We start from the raw sequence: 15,030 nt of genomic DNA on the forward strand, positions 1-15,030 counted from the left end.
GTGGAAGGAACTTGAAGGTATTATGCTGAGTGAAATAAGTCAGTCAGAGAAGGACAGATATCATATGCTTTCACTCATATGTGGATCTTGAGAAACTTAACAGAAGTTAAGGAAAGGGGGAAAAAGTAATTACAAACAGAGAGGGAGGGAGGCAAACCACAAGAGACTTAAATACAGAGAGCAAACTGACGGTGGATGGGTGGAGGGAAGTGGAAGAAAGGGGAAAATGGGTGATGGGCATTGAGGAGGGCACTTGTTGGGATGAGCATGTTTTTATATAAGAGCATGTTTTTCAACAAAAAGACATAATCTAGATAGATACCTACATAGATCACGTGGAAGAAAGAAGGAGGACCGAAGCATCATAGATAAAGGCTTCCCACTAGTGCATTTACAAAGAAGAGTGACAAGAGAAGAAAAATGCATTTGTTCAGACAGTGTCTGGTATATCCCCTTTCCCTAACCTCTGATGACCCTGTAGGTACAATAGATTATTATAAAATGTCCCGAGTCTTCAAAAAAAAATCAAGGAAAGCTAATAGTGGGCCAATGGAACTAGAGAAGCTTTATGTCTGATGATGAGGGAGAGTAACCTCAGTGATCTGGTAGTCTATAAAATAACTGGCTTGTAATCATAAAGACATGTCCATGTCATAAATGTGTGAGGGAGGGAAGAAGCCCACCTAAGCAGTGGGTGATAAATCCTGAGAACTTGAGAACAGATGCTTCTCTAAACCAAAGATTGATGAAGAAGGAAAATCTGAGTTACCCTCTTAGTTTTGCCTACATGATTCCTATACTCCCCACCCTCATTTAGATGACCCCACATCCCACGCCCATCTGTTTAGATCAAAACTAAGGAGTAATGAGAACAGATGAAAAAGGGGGAAACCGGACCTTACAGAGAATTTTGAATTGGATTGAAAAAAAAAATCAAGTTGAAAGTTAAGAATTAAATAATTAGAGTCAGAGAAATACATTTTTAGTTTCTATTCATGATTAGGTGGAATTCATAGTACAACAAAAATTTCCAATTGTAGTAGAGAATCAAAATTGATACAAAGTTATAACTTTCTTATCGGTACTTAGATAAATCTTGAATCCTTCTTCTAATCCTTTGTACTCCAGGATGAATTTCTTTATTACAGCCTTTCCTATCTTTCTTCCTGCTCTCACCATGCTCATGATTTTGTCTTTGTATAATAGAACTTTTCATTAGAGCAGTTTCACTACAGAAGTTAACTCCTCTTTCTTCCTTCTGACCACCAATAATTGAATTGAATCACATCTTATATTTTCACCATTTACTCTTAAAACATGACATTGATTTGAAGTAAAATATTAAAGGACTGAAGATTCGTATAAAAATTATAATTTCAAGCTTTGGATAGGTTGCAATAGTGCAATTGTGCAATTTTACCAATTATTAGCTCATTTCCTGTTATCTTTCTTTTTCTCTCTCAGTATATCGCGTGTGTGTGTGTGTGTGTGTGTGAGATATGCATATTTTTTAATGTACAGGGGTAGATTTCAGGCATCATTACCCTTTATCCTTTTAATGTTTTAATTTGCATTTATTAAGAAGAAGAATATTTTCTTAAATAACCTTAGTAAAATTAGTAATTTCATGAAATTTCACAGTAATACAATATTTTGTTGTAACCTACAGTCCTACTCCAATTTATGTGCCAATAATGCCCTGTGCAGGACTGTTTTCCATACAGCATTCTTGCCAGGTCACGTAATGAGTAAGCTTGCACATATCTTGTACATCTCCTCAGCCTTCTTTAATCTGGGACATTTCTTCAGGTTTTCTTTGACTTTTATGACACTGAGATTTCTTGAAGAATGCAAGCCAGTTATTTTATACACTATCTCTCAGTTTGCATTTGTCTGATGTTTCCTCATGATTAGATTCAAGTTATGCATTTTTGGCAGACACACTTCTTAAGTGATGCTATATCCTTTTCAGGACATCACAACGGAGGCCCAGGAGTCTCCTTTGTAGTTTATTGTTAAAGTTAGTTTTGATCATGTGTTTAAAATGTTGTCCATTTTACCTATTTCATGATTACTACTTTTCCTTTTGTAATTAAAAACTAATTTGAGGAGAGGCCCTATTAGAAAATGTAAATATCCTGTTCCTTATCAAATGCTCTCCTCCTGATGATTCTTGCCAGAATCAATTCATACTATATTTATTGTAATGGTAATTTCTAACTATGTTCTTTCTTCTCGATACGTTAGTTGATACTATACTAAAGTGAAGCGATTTTCTTATCCATTAGTTATTTATTCTTTTACTTATTTATATATTTATGCACACATTGATATATGGTAAGTTTTTTTTTTCAATATAAGCTCAACGATCCCTACTTTATTCAATAGGACCATAAATACCTTTATATATTTTGACACTATATCATACCAGTTGGGCTAGTTAGCACCCTGCCAAACCGGCTCGTCCAAAATTTTGAGAAGCCCCCATTATTATTTTTAAGCAATTCCTTGTCTTCTAGCCCAGCAAGATGTTTTAGTTTCATTATCAAGCTTTAGGACCTCGAATCAGTTTTTTTCCAAGGGTGCAAGTTCCAAGGTTGCTGTTTCAGTGGTTAATGGTATTTAGAAAACATATGGGTTATAACTTGCTGCCTAATTAATTTCCTCAAAATTCAGTAGTTTAAAACAATCTTAAACATGTATTATCTCTTGCAGTTGCTGTGGATCATGGATTGAAGAGTACTAGGCTGGGTGTTTCTGCCTAGGACTTCTCATAAGTTTTCTCAGTCAGTTCCCACTGGGCCTGCAGTGAACTGAAGATTTGACTGGGGTTGAAGCCGCCACATGGATCACTCATATGCCTGCCCTGTAGGTATTGATTATTTGACAGAGACCCTAGAATGTCCTCCAATATGGGTATTACACCAAGATGGCTTCCATATTTGTATGATAATGTGATTGGCTTCCTCAAGAGTGCATGATGCAAGAAAATATATATATATATACACACATATATATTTGTGTGTATGTATGTGTGTGTGTGTGTGTGTGTGTGTGTAACCTTTTATGGCCTAGCCTTAAGAAACACACACTGGTATTTTTGGGGTAAATCTTAGATGCTGATTAAAAGAGAAATCAGACAAAATCATATTGCCCTGACACAAAAATAAACACATAGACCAATGGAACAGGTTAGAGAGCCTAGAAATAAATCCACAGCGATATGGTCAATCTACCACAAAGCAGGCAAGAATATGCAATGGGAAAAAAGCAGTATTTTTTTTTTATTATTTTAATTTGAGAGAGAGCAAGCATGTGAGTCAGGGAGAGGGACAGAGGGAGAGACAGAGACAAAAAGAGAGAGAATCTTAAGCAGTCTCCATGCTCAGTGTAGAGCCCAAAAAGGGGCTCAATTCCATGACCTTGGGATTATAACCTGAACTGAAATGAACAGCCAAACGTTCAACCTAATGAGCCATGCAGGTGTCCCCAAAAGCCAGTCTTTTCAGCAAATCGTGTGGGGAAAACTGGACAGCTCCATGAAGAAAAATGAAATGGGACCACTTTCTTATACCATGCACAAACATAAACTCAAAATGTATGAAAGATTTAATGTAAGACTGAAACCAAAACAACCTCTGAAAGAAAACAGAAGCAACAATCTTTTGAACATTGTCATTAGCAACGTATATATGTGTATGTCTCTCAGGTAAGGGAAACAAAGCAAAAATAAATGATTGATACCAGACTAAAAGCTTTTGTGCAGCAAAGGAAATAACTGACAAAACAAAAAGGCAACTTAGTGAAGCGGGAGGAGATATTTGCCAATGATATATCCAGTTATAATCCAAAATTTATAAGAATTTATACAAACCAGCTCCAAAATAAAAAAATCTGATTAAAAATGTGCAGGGGACCTGAATATATATACTTTTCCATAAAAGACATACAGATGGACAACACATGCATTAAAACATGCTTAATGTTGTTAATTATCAGGAAAATGTGAATAAAAACTGCAATGAGATATTATCTTACACCCGTCAGATTGGTGATTATCAAAAAGAAGACATAACAAGTGTTGGCAAGGATGTGGAAAAAAGGGAATTCTCCTGTACTTTTAGTGGGAATGTAAATTGATGCAACCACTATGCAAAACAGTATGGAGATTCCTTAAAAAGTTAAGGAATTACATAGAAACACTATGTAATTGAGTAATTTCACTACAGAGTATCTAGCCAAAGAAAATGAAAACACTAATTTGAAAGATATATGCACCCCTCTGTTCATTGCAATGTTATTTATAATAGTTAAATTATGGAAGCAACCCAAGTGTCCATCAATAGATGAATGGATAAAGAAGATGTGGTATAAATATAATATATCCATACACACACGATGGAATATTACTCAGCTATTAAAAAGAATGAAATCTTGCCATTTGTGACAACATGGATAAACCTAGAGGGTATTATGCAAAGTGAAATAAGTCATACAGAGAAAGGCCAATGCTCTATGACTTGACTTATATGTGGAATCTACAAAACAAAACAGCATAACAAACAAACAAACAAACAACAACAACAAAAAAAACAGACTCCTGAATAAAGAGAACAAACTGATGGTTTCCAGAGAGGAGGTGGATGGAAGGATGGGTCAAATAGATAAAGGGGGTTAAGAAGAGAAACTTTTAATTTTATTTTTTTATTTTTCTTTTAATTTTTTTTTAACGTTTATTTATTTTTGAGACAGAGAGAGACAGAGCATGAACGGGGGAGGGTCAGAGAGAGGGAGACACAGAATCTGAAACAGGCTCCAGGCTCTGAGCTGTCAGCACAGAACCCGTCGCGGGGCTCGAACTCACGGACCACAAGATCATGACCTGAGCCAAAGTCGGCCGCTCAACCGACTGAGCCACCCAGGCGCCCCGAAACTTTTAATTTTAAAAAAGTAAGTCATAAAGATGAAAATTACATCATAGGGAATGTGGTTAATAATATTGTGATACCATGGTATGGTGACAGAAGGTGACCTTTGTAAAAAGAAGTAGATATGTGTATATTTTCTTATTTCCACTTCTTTTTTTACCCCCCAAATTTATATATATATATATATATATATACACACACATATATATATACACATACATATATATATGTATGTATATATAATGTTTTATTTTATGGTTTGTTTTTTAACTTTCTAATATATGCTGGAATTAATACCATATCAGTGAATGCAGATTTTTCATTTTGCATAGCTCCATAATACTCTTTTCCTATACGGAAGGACTTTTTTATAGCCTTGGTAATCTCAGATTCAATCCTCTTTATTTGTTTCACCCATTCTTCCACCCACCTCCCCTCTGACAGCCACCAGTTTGTTCTCTTTAAGAGTCTGGTTTGTTTTGTTTGTTATTTTGTCTTAAGGCTTATCCAGAATTACCCAGAATTTTCCCACTAATTATTTTAACACTGTCTTTTTGTTTTTTGCTTTTTCCTTTTGTAGAGTCTAAGTTCATGAGAATCAAACATGAGTGTTCACTGATAATGTCCGTTGCAAATACTTCTATCATATAAAGATGTAGCTATATCTGCTAAGCCTCAATTTCATAGCTAGTAAAATCCCCAAAATCCCACCTTCATTTCAGAAAATTCCTAAAACGTTCAGTTTTCCCCTAGGTTTCTTTGCCAAGCTCAACGGCAAACCGCTGCTGCTCTTCCCCCATCAAACGTCCCGTTCTCCACACATCAAGGGTTTTGTGTTGTTAGAATAGACTTTAGTAGATCATTCTGTGTTGTCCCATTATGTTTTTACTCTGTTTCTTCTTTCCCATGCTCTTTCCATTCTTTTTTCTTTTTTCTTTGTATGTATTTTAATGTTTATATATTTTTGAGAGAGAGAGAGAGAGAGAGAGAGAGAGAGAGAGAGAGAGAGAGAATGAGCAGGGGAAGGACAGAGAGAGAGGAAGACACAGACTCTGAAGCAGGCTCCAGGCTCTGAGCTGTCAGCACAGAGCCCAATGTGGGGCTTGAACTCATGAACCATGAGATCATGACCTGAGCCGAAGTCAGACACTTCACCATCTGAACTTGCTTTAACACCCAAGCACTGCAGTCCCTGTTCTAAGAGGAATTTAGGTGATATCTGTCAATATGGTAAATTTCCTTATGTGCATTAGTGAAGATTATGTTCACCTGAAATAGACAATAACTGCAGGAGAACAGTCGCTCATGGAAGATAGAACTTAACCTGTTTTGTAAATGGAATCTGAAAGTAGGTAGCCTATGGCTGCATAGTGTCTCCAACACTATCTCAGATTTATGCCTTCTCAAGGTCCACCATGGCTCCTACAAGTCTTACCATCCATGTCCACCATCCAGGGAGCAGGAAGAAAGATGATATGAAAAGGAATGTGTCTTCCATTTAGGGCTTCTTCCTGCAATTCCCGTAGAACATTTTTATGCCCAAAGTTAGTTATTTAGTCACAACTAGACTTTAATGGAAGTTGGGGACTGCATCTATATTCCCAGAAGCCATGTGCCCCAGGAAAAATTGGGAATTCTATTGCTAAAGAAGTAGTTGGAAATCTATCAGGAGAATACTAAATATGTCTGCTCCAGCCAATTGTTTTAATTGCCATTTCTAAGAGTAGGGTAGAAAAAAAGACAACATACATTTTAAGATAAAAGAGAAAATCTGAAAGGGAGGAACAATTACATGAACACAAACAGGGAACCAAGAATAATAAACAAATAATCATAAAGAAACAAAGATACAGGATAGAAGAGATTCATTTCACAATAACCTCCATCCTATTATTCAGCACAAGTAGACAAATGTAGAGATCAGTATGGATTCAATCTGAGTATCTGAACATATTGCTGCTAACTTGAGACTTTAGTATGCTATTAACAACACTATCTTGTGTTTTCCTTTTTCTCATTCATTTGAGAAATATGTACTGAATTCTTTCTATGAATCAAATAATACGCACCACATTGATAAAATGAAGAAGAATAAGAAAGATTTCTTTCCATGGAGCAGCTCTTGATTTAATGGAGAATTCAGATATACAAGCAAAAAAAGTATATTTGATTAAAACAAAAAAAAAATTCTTAGACACATCGTAAGATGTTATTTTTTATATTAGAACAGAGACAATAAGAAATAGAACATCCAAATTGTAAAATACATGGCAAGCCACTCTTCTTTGTCCATTAGGAATATATTGTTGGAAAAATTTGAGAAGTCTTACAAAATGAGAAGCGACTTAATTGCTTTATGCAGGCATCTTAGATTGTCAGTTTGAGTTGTCTATGTGAACTAGAATTGAAGGGGTATAATAAAGGAGGTATGTCAATCAGATTAGAAAGAATATGTTTCTTTTTTTAGATTAGAAAGAATCTTTACCATATTCTAAAAGGTAGATGATGAAGCTTTGAATCATAGTAGCGACTATAAAAATGAAAAGGAGAGGTACAGATTTAAGAAAAATTTAACAGATACATAGGTGGATCTAGAAAGTATAAGGTAAGCAAAATAAGTCAGTCAGAGAAAGACAAATACCATATAATTTCACTCATATGTAGAATCGATCAAGCAAATGGAAAAAAAAAATGACTGAATTGCAGAGAACAATCTGATGGTTATCAGAGTGGAGGTGGGCAGGGGGTGGGTTAAATAGGTGATTGAGACTAAGGAGTACACTTGTCATGATGAGCCCAGGGCAATGTATGGAATTGTTGAATCGCTATATTGTACACCTGGAACTGATATTACACTTTATGTTAACTACCTGGAATTTAAATAAAAACTTAAAAAAAGAAAATTTAGGAGATACAATGTGTAAGACTTAATAATGAATTAGATGTGGTGGATATGGGAGATGGTAAGACAGAGGGACAATGCTAGGATAACTAGCTGTGTAATAATGCTAAGCATTGGCATGAAAATGATCAGAAATATTATATTTAACTGATAATATATACATTGTTTTAGAGCTTATTGACATTGAGGAATTGGTATCTGCATTCTGCTAAATATGTCCAGCACACATTACTTTTATTATTTGAGAGCCTTAAGCACGATTATAGAGTAAATGAAATGAAGCATATTAGAAAGTCAAAGATAGAGGAGAGTAATCTACTGATGGTGTAAGGTTTGGAGATGACAAAGAGAGATGGGGTCAAGAGTACAAGTGAAGTGACTGTCTTTGTCAGAAGAAGAGAAATCATTCTTTGAACCTGAGTGAAAATCCAAATCCCAGTTTTATCACTTGTAGAAATTCAGAGTATTGTCTTCTGGCCACTTTTGATAGATGAGAAATCTCAAAAGAAAATCTCAAAGTCATACTAATAATTGGCAAATACAGGACTCAAATTTGGTATGTCCAAATTTTTCCCATGCTCTTTTCACTCCATGCTATCTATCTACAAAGACATGGCTTGGGATAAACTTTAGTTTTTTCCCTTCCAGGATTTATGTTGAACTACTGTACTAGTTAAAATTATTTTTTCAACTATCCCTACAGATTCATCATGCCACACATACAGAAAACATACAACATTGTGTCATCATTATATATAAAAATAATTTCATGTAACTACAAAGATAGGGTTACTTTTTTAATTTATGCTCATATGACAGTATTTCTTAATTCCCCAAGGCAGGAGTTAACCACCTTAAAAGAAGTACGGGAACTGAGAGCTTTGGACACTGCAATGTTAAAAAGACAGAGAGATTAGTCCGAATCTGCAAGAAGATTGAGACCTAGAAACGATCAAGAGGTAAGAAGTAAAAGGAGGATGCTTCTTCCCAGGAAGCTAAGTGAAAAGGGTATGACAAAGGAGAGTAGAGATTATATGTATTAATTGTATTGCTATGTCAGATGAGATGAGTGCCTTATCAAGGTTATGGTTGTTGTCAATCCTGACAAGGGCAGTGTGAGTGCTAGAGCTCAAACTGATTGGAATGAGTTTAAGGCAGCAGAGGAAATGGAGACCTTTAAGTACACTCCTTTTTTTGGAGGATCATTGATGTAAATGAACGCATAGAAAATGTTGAGTGGTGGCTTGGAAGGAATATGAACTCAGTAGAGGGATTTGTTTATTACATTTTTAAAATGGGAAAATATCGATACAATTGTGTGCAGATATAAATGATCCAGGAGAGAAAGAGCAGGTACTGCTGGAGTAACGGGCTGGATTTAAGTGAAAGGGTATGAGATGGAAGGCAGAGGTGGATGGGCTGGTCTTACACAAACACAGAGAGTAAATACATATTAATAAACTGAAGCATGGAAGAAATGGAAAAGGTGATGGTAGCCTGCTTTTGGATTTCATTTTTCGTATGATTGTTTCTATACTCTTAGTAAAGTAAGAAACAAGGTCACGTTCTCTAAGATTTTGAAGATTTCAATGGAAAGAAAAAGATATTTAATAACTGTCTAGGAGCATGGGTAAGTGAATAGATAAGGGAAATATAGTATGGATGTTGGGCAGCATCATGGGCTCAACTGAAAAGAATCGTAGTGACTTAAAGGGAGAACAGTTAGCATGGTTACACATGCAGATACCAAGCCAGCAGACATTTAGCAAGGTTGGTTTTTATATTACACAAGTATCTGAGGAATGAAAGAGAAGCAAAATTATCAAAACTGTAAGATAAAGAGATGACTACTTTGCTGTAGCAAGGCATTTAATTTGGATAAAAACTGAAGTGAGGAATAAAGTGGGTGAGAGGCCATGAAGAGGGAAAAATAGTTATTAAAATAGAATTCTCAGAGGGTGTCAAAAATTGTTGATGTCTGGGTACTAGTTGGAGTTACCTGGATGACAGAAGTGAAGTCAAAGTTGGGTGGTTGACCTTGAGACTGTGGAAAGGCTTCAGGTATTGGTATATTGGTATAATGGTGTATTCTAGAATCTGGCTCAGGAAGTGAGAGATAGAGTAGAGGCAATACAAGTGGAGGAGAAGAAGCGAAGGGACTGAGAGAGCAGGGTGCTGGAAGGATATCTGTGAGAATATTGACATTGTCAAGGACATGGCAAGAGTAAATTAGAATGGGTGACAGTGAAGCAGCTAAACTCTTCAAGGAATGATTGAGGGTGACCTTGTGGTTGGCAAATGACAAAAGCAAGAAGCTGTATATATGATATACTCTTGACCTTGATTTAGTCATGGCTGCTTTTGGGGAAGAGAGGAGCATAAGTTTCTGAAAGTAGGAATGAGGTGCAAGAAGGACACCTATTCTACCTCTAAGCTTAGTGCTCAGATAATCATGGGAAAAGAGACAGCCAGTGGACAGTTGGGGGACCTCATAGGAGGCCACGTTCTGAGGGGGAGAGCCTTATTAGAGGAAGAAGTCAAAAGGGACTTTTAGGTAAATGATTGAAGATCAAAAGATTTGGCTAACTGTGTGTTCCAGAAGATAAAATGGAAAAGTTTTAGGAGTTATTCAGGTGTAAATCACACCTGTCTAAGGGATTCAATATAGGTATTAGAGAATAACCTATCCATCCCAGGCTTCTCCTGGTGACTAATTTGACCTGGAATAATGACATCATGAAGTCAGCCTTGATGGAGTCTAGGCAGTGAGTGATGAGGAACCTAGGAGTGCTGGTGTAGGGGCAGGAGGGATCCCCTCCTGGCGAAGGGAGAAGGTGGCTGGGACAGCACACAGCACACAGCACTCTTCTCAACCACAGACTGTGATGATGTTGAATTTGAATTTGAGTTCAGATTCTAACAGATAATGTCAGCCTTCATATATCAAGAAATGAGAACTATCAAGGAATATTAAAAATTATCAAGAAATTAGAGAGACCTGGGTGGCTCAATTGGTTGAACATCCAACTCCTGATTTTGGCTTGGGTAATGATCTCATGGTTCATGAGATCAAACCCCACATCCCAAGCTCTGCGCTTGGGATTCTCTCTCTCTCTCTCTCTCTCTCTCTCTCTCTGTCTCTTTCTTCCCCTTTTATGTGCACCCTCTCTCTCTCAAAATAAATAAATCAACATTAAAAAAAAGAATTATCAAGAAATACATCATGGAAATAGGCTCATGTTCTAGTCCCAGTGACACAACACTACTTAACAGAAGTAGAAATAAAGGTCAAGTAGAGGAAAACTTTTGTATTGTGGTGACATTTTACATGAAATATATATATCATATTACATAATTTCTAATGCACGTTGTAATTTCCAAGGTCCTTATTTGAGTCCCACAGAAAAAAAAAATTAATGTCTGATTTATTTTTAAGAGAGAGACATGAGCAGGGGAAGGGCAGAGAGAGGGAGACACTGAATCTGAAGCAGACTCTTGGCTCTGAGCTGTCAGCACAGAGCCCAATGTGGAGGTTGAATCCACAAACCGCAAGATCATGACCTGAGCGGAGGTCGGACGTTTAACTGACTGAGCCACCCAGACGCCACTTAAGAAGGTAATATTAGCAATTTTTTCTCCATTTTAAAATTGAGAAAAAAGATTTAAAAATACTAATTAGTTTTCCCATCATACCACAAATACACGTTAGACCAAGCATTTCACCCAGGTTTCCTTTTCTGGTTATGAATTATCTTACTATTCTGACTTCTACAAGAGGCTAGTAAAGGCTTGGTAAAGAAGCCCATGGTATCACAGATTTGGGGCACCATCAATAACACTGGGGATATGTCAAGGACTTCACGCTATTTCTTACATTGAAGACACCTAGGAGGTATTATGAATGTAGCTGTAAGTTGACTTCTAGGAAGAGTTTTATGATTTCACTGTAATTACCTGTCTTCTTGTCTTACTCTTGGCATTCTTTCTGCCTGAGATGTTTTCAGCAGTCAAAACCTTGCTTGAGTGGTCATCACAATTCCTCTTCCTCAATAAAATATTTATTGACCCAGGAATAGGCTATAACCTCTCCTTTAAATCCCCTAGGAGTTGTCGTTATGCATTTATTCTGTCACTTTATATATATTCTACCTTACACTCTAGCCATTTGGGTAATCATCCAAGTACTTACCTGTAAAGTACAGATAGGAATAACTAGGGTACTTGGAAACCTTTAAAAGGAAAATACACATACTTGGCAAAGTTATTACTAATAAAGGAAAGGTGAGCAAAGGCGTTTTGTACAATATAAAATGTTAAGTAAATAAAAGTTATATGCCATTGTTAATGCTGAGAGCACACGGCAGAGCACCATGGTTAGGAATTTAGGCTGTTGCTTGAGACCTGTGTTGAAACCAACATCACTGCTTATCTTATAATATTGGGCAAACTGTTTAATTTCTCTGTGTCCCAGAGTTCTCTTCTACAAAATGGGGACAATAAAAAACTTGCTTGGAAAAGTTATTCATTCTTTCAACAAGTCTTTACTATGGGTCAAATACACGTCCACACACATATGAAATTAACTGATACTTGTAAAGCAGCTAGAAAAACATTTCATACCTATTAGTGAGACCTCAGCAAATGTTAGATATTTACTTTCCTATTAATTTACTGAGAAAGATTCCTTGAATATAGATGATACTCAAAACATTGCCATTGAAATTCAAATTAATTGTAATTTAGGAATATATCAACCAGAATTTTAAATTTTCCAGAGCAGTGAGTCAAATGACCATTATCTTCACCTGTGGTCTTATGAGAACAGCATATATCCAGTCTCCATGAAAATCCTAACAAAAATATATCTGCCATGGCAAGTATCTTTACCTTATGTCAGAAACCAATTTTGAATTATACAAAAATTCAGGACATTTAATCAAACTTAAAAATATACTATTAATGCATAAACCATGATTCGTATGAAATACTTAAATATTAAAGAAAGTCAAAATCCTTTCTGACAGTGTCTGACCTTTATGCTTATCTATTCCTAAAATACATCTTGCCTATCAACCAAAGCTTTAATCACTTTCTCATTTCAGATATTGAAAGAGAGATTCCATTAAATCAAGTAAAGGTCATCTTTCTTTGAAATATAGATTATTCACCTTCACTCTTTAAAGAAGCAGAGATTGGAGAGCAAACTCAATAGAGGCACCTTTCTCCCCGCTCTTCAAAGTAATAAATAAGCAGCGAAAAGGATTAAGGATGATTATGTTCAGCTCTCAAAACCTGAGTTCCAAACCAGATATGAAATGTAATTCCAGTATTCAAGAGTAGGGTCCATATGCTGAAAAAGAAAGGACATATCCCATTTCCCTGGCTTCCTTCAAAGCCCTTATGAACTACCTTTGAGTTTATGCAGCCACAGAAGTGACACAAGATAAGTAGGAGTGGGTAATTTATCTGAAATTTTTCCTAGAGAGGCAAATTGTTGTTGGATAGGAATCTAAATTTCTAAAGCAAATGTGTAGCATTTCTTTGCTCTGAAGTCTGCATTTGTTTTAGTAAGTAGCTTAGGAACTCCCTAGAGGAAATTTATCTCTAATGGAAATTTAGGTCTTTTAATTCATGCATGTTTCCTTTAAAAAAGAATGATTTCAATTTTCTTAAGGGATCAAAGGGGTTTGCTTTTTAATCCTCACTACTAATAGTGCTGTTCATTACATGCCTACCTCCAGACATTTCACAAACATGTGAGTCATTAACCATTAACACATACTGAAAAGTAGTGTTCTTCCTAAAGTATCTAGCAAGCGGATATGTCCATTAAGAGACTACCTTTCCCCCAGCATATGCATATCCCATCCTTTTGCATCAAGCCCATCTCATCGATTTTTCCTGAGAACTTTGAACCAACTGTTTTTCCTTCTTCTGAGTGCTCATTGTATTTTCTGCTTTTTAACGCAGCAGCCTTTTAAACACACTTCCCTGTTCTCTTATAAGTTGATGGGGTTTGTCTAAATTTTTAATCTTTCCAGAAAGACCTCTTTTTCCTACCTTGCTAAATAAAGGGTAAGACCTCTGAACTCCAAATATTATCATCCCCCTTGCTGAGTACCAAATGGCAAAGTGCCCTACCTTCCTTGAATTCTCATCTAAGGTTTACCAGGTGCAACCCTAAGATACCATCCGTACTGGGTAGGCTTGAGGTATAAAATTCCTATTAGATTTAGTCCCCAAAACTCACATACACCAGACGTCATGAACTTAGGAGAATTTGGATGGATTGTTTCTTCAGAAATGGAATAAGTGAAGACAAAAAGCAGACACTGGGTCAACAATTTTGGGAAGAAGGTGTGTTGGAGGTGTGGGAAGAAAAGACTAAGAAAATAGCCACCAGGGCTAAATTGACCCAAGGGTTGATGGTGTTTAGATTATAGGTTCAATTATGTATGTTTCATTGCTAATTTTACATATTGAAATAAAAATATTTAAATATGCAAAAATAGTTTATTTGTAAAAGCAGTTCCAGTTATGATGTTTTCTTAAAATTTTTTAATGTTTATTTTTGAGAGAGAGAGAGGAAGAGAGACAAAGCGTGAGTGGAGGAGGAGCAGAGAGAGAGGAAGACACAGAAGCGGAAGCAGGCTCTAGGCTCTGAGCTGTCAGCACAAAGCCTGACCTGGGGTTCGGACTCACTAACCACAAGATCATGACCTGAGCTGAAGTCAGGTGCTTAACAGGCTGAGCCACGCAGGTGCCCCCCACCCACTATGATATATTTTTTTAAATCTTTTACCACATATACCAGATTATTATTCAACAAAATTGGAGGCATACAACCCATTTCTTATGTCAAATTTATTTATTAAGCTTGATTTGTAGTCAAAGCTGAGCTTACTCTACTGCTCTTATAAAATGGTCATGAGCAGACAGCTTAAAATAAATGGGCCATTACAATTGTGTAATGTTAACTTCATTTTAAAAATATGAAGTTTGCTCCAACTTTCAAGAACTGGGTAGATGGGAGGGTAGCAATGTGTGAAACCATCGCTATTGCAAATGACTCTGTAAAATGTGGCATACTAGACGGACGTAGAAGAGAGAACATTTTCGTGTTTCACAGGGCTAAAGCAATTCCAAACATAAGAACAAAAATTCTTAGAAAAGAACACTATTAACTTATGTTTAAAAGTC

This window comes from Prionailurus bengalensis, chromosome B1 (genome assembly GCF_016509475.1).
Source record: "Prionailurus bengalensis isolate Pbe53 chromosome B1, Fcat_Pben_1.1_paternal_pri, whole genome shotgun sequence".
Taxonomy (NCBI): Eukaryota; Metazoa; Chordata; class Mammalia; order Carnivora; family Felidae; genus Prionailurus; species Prionailurus bengalensis.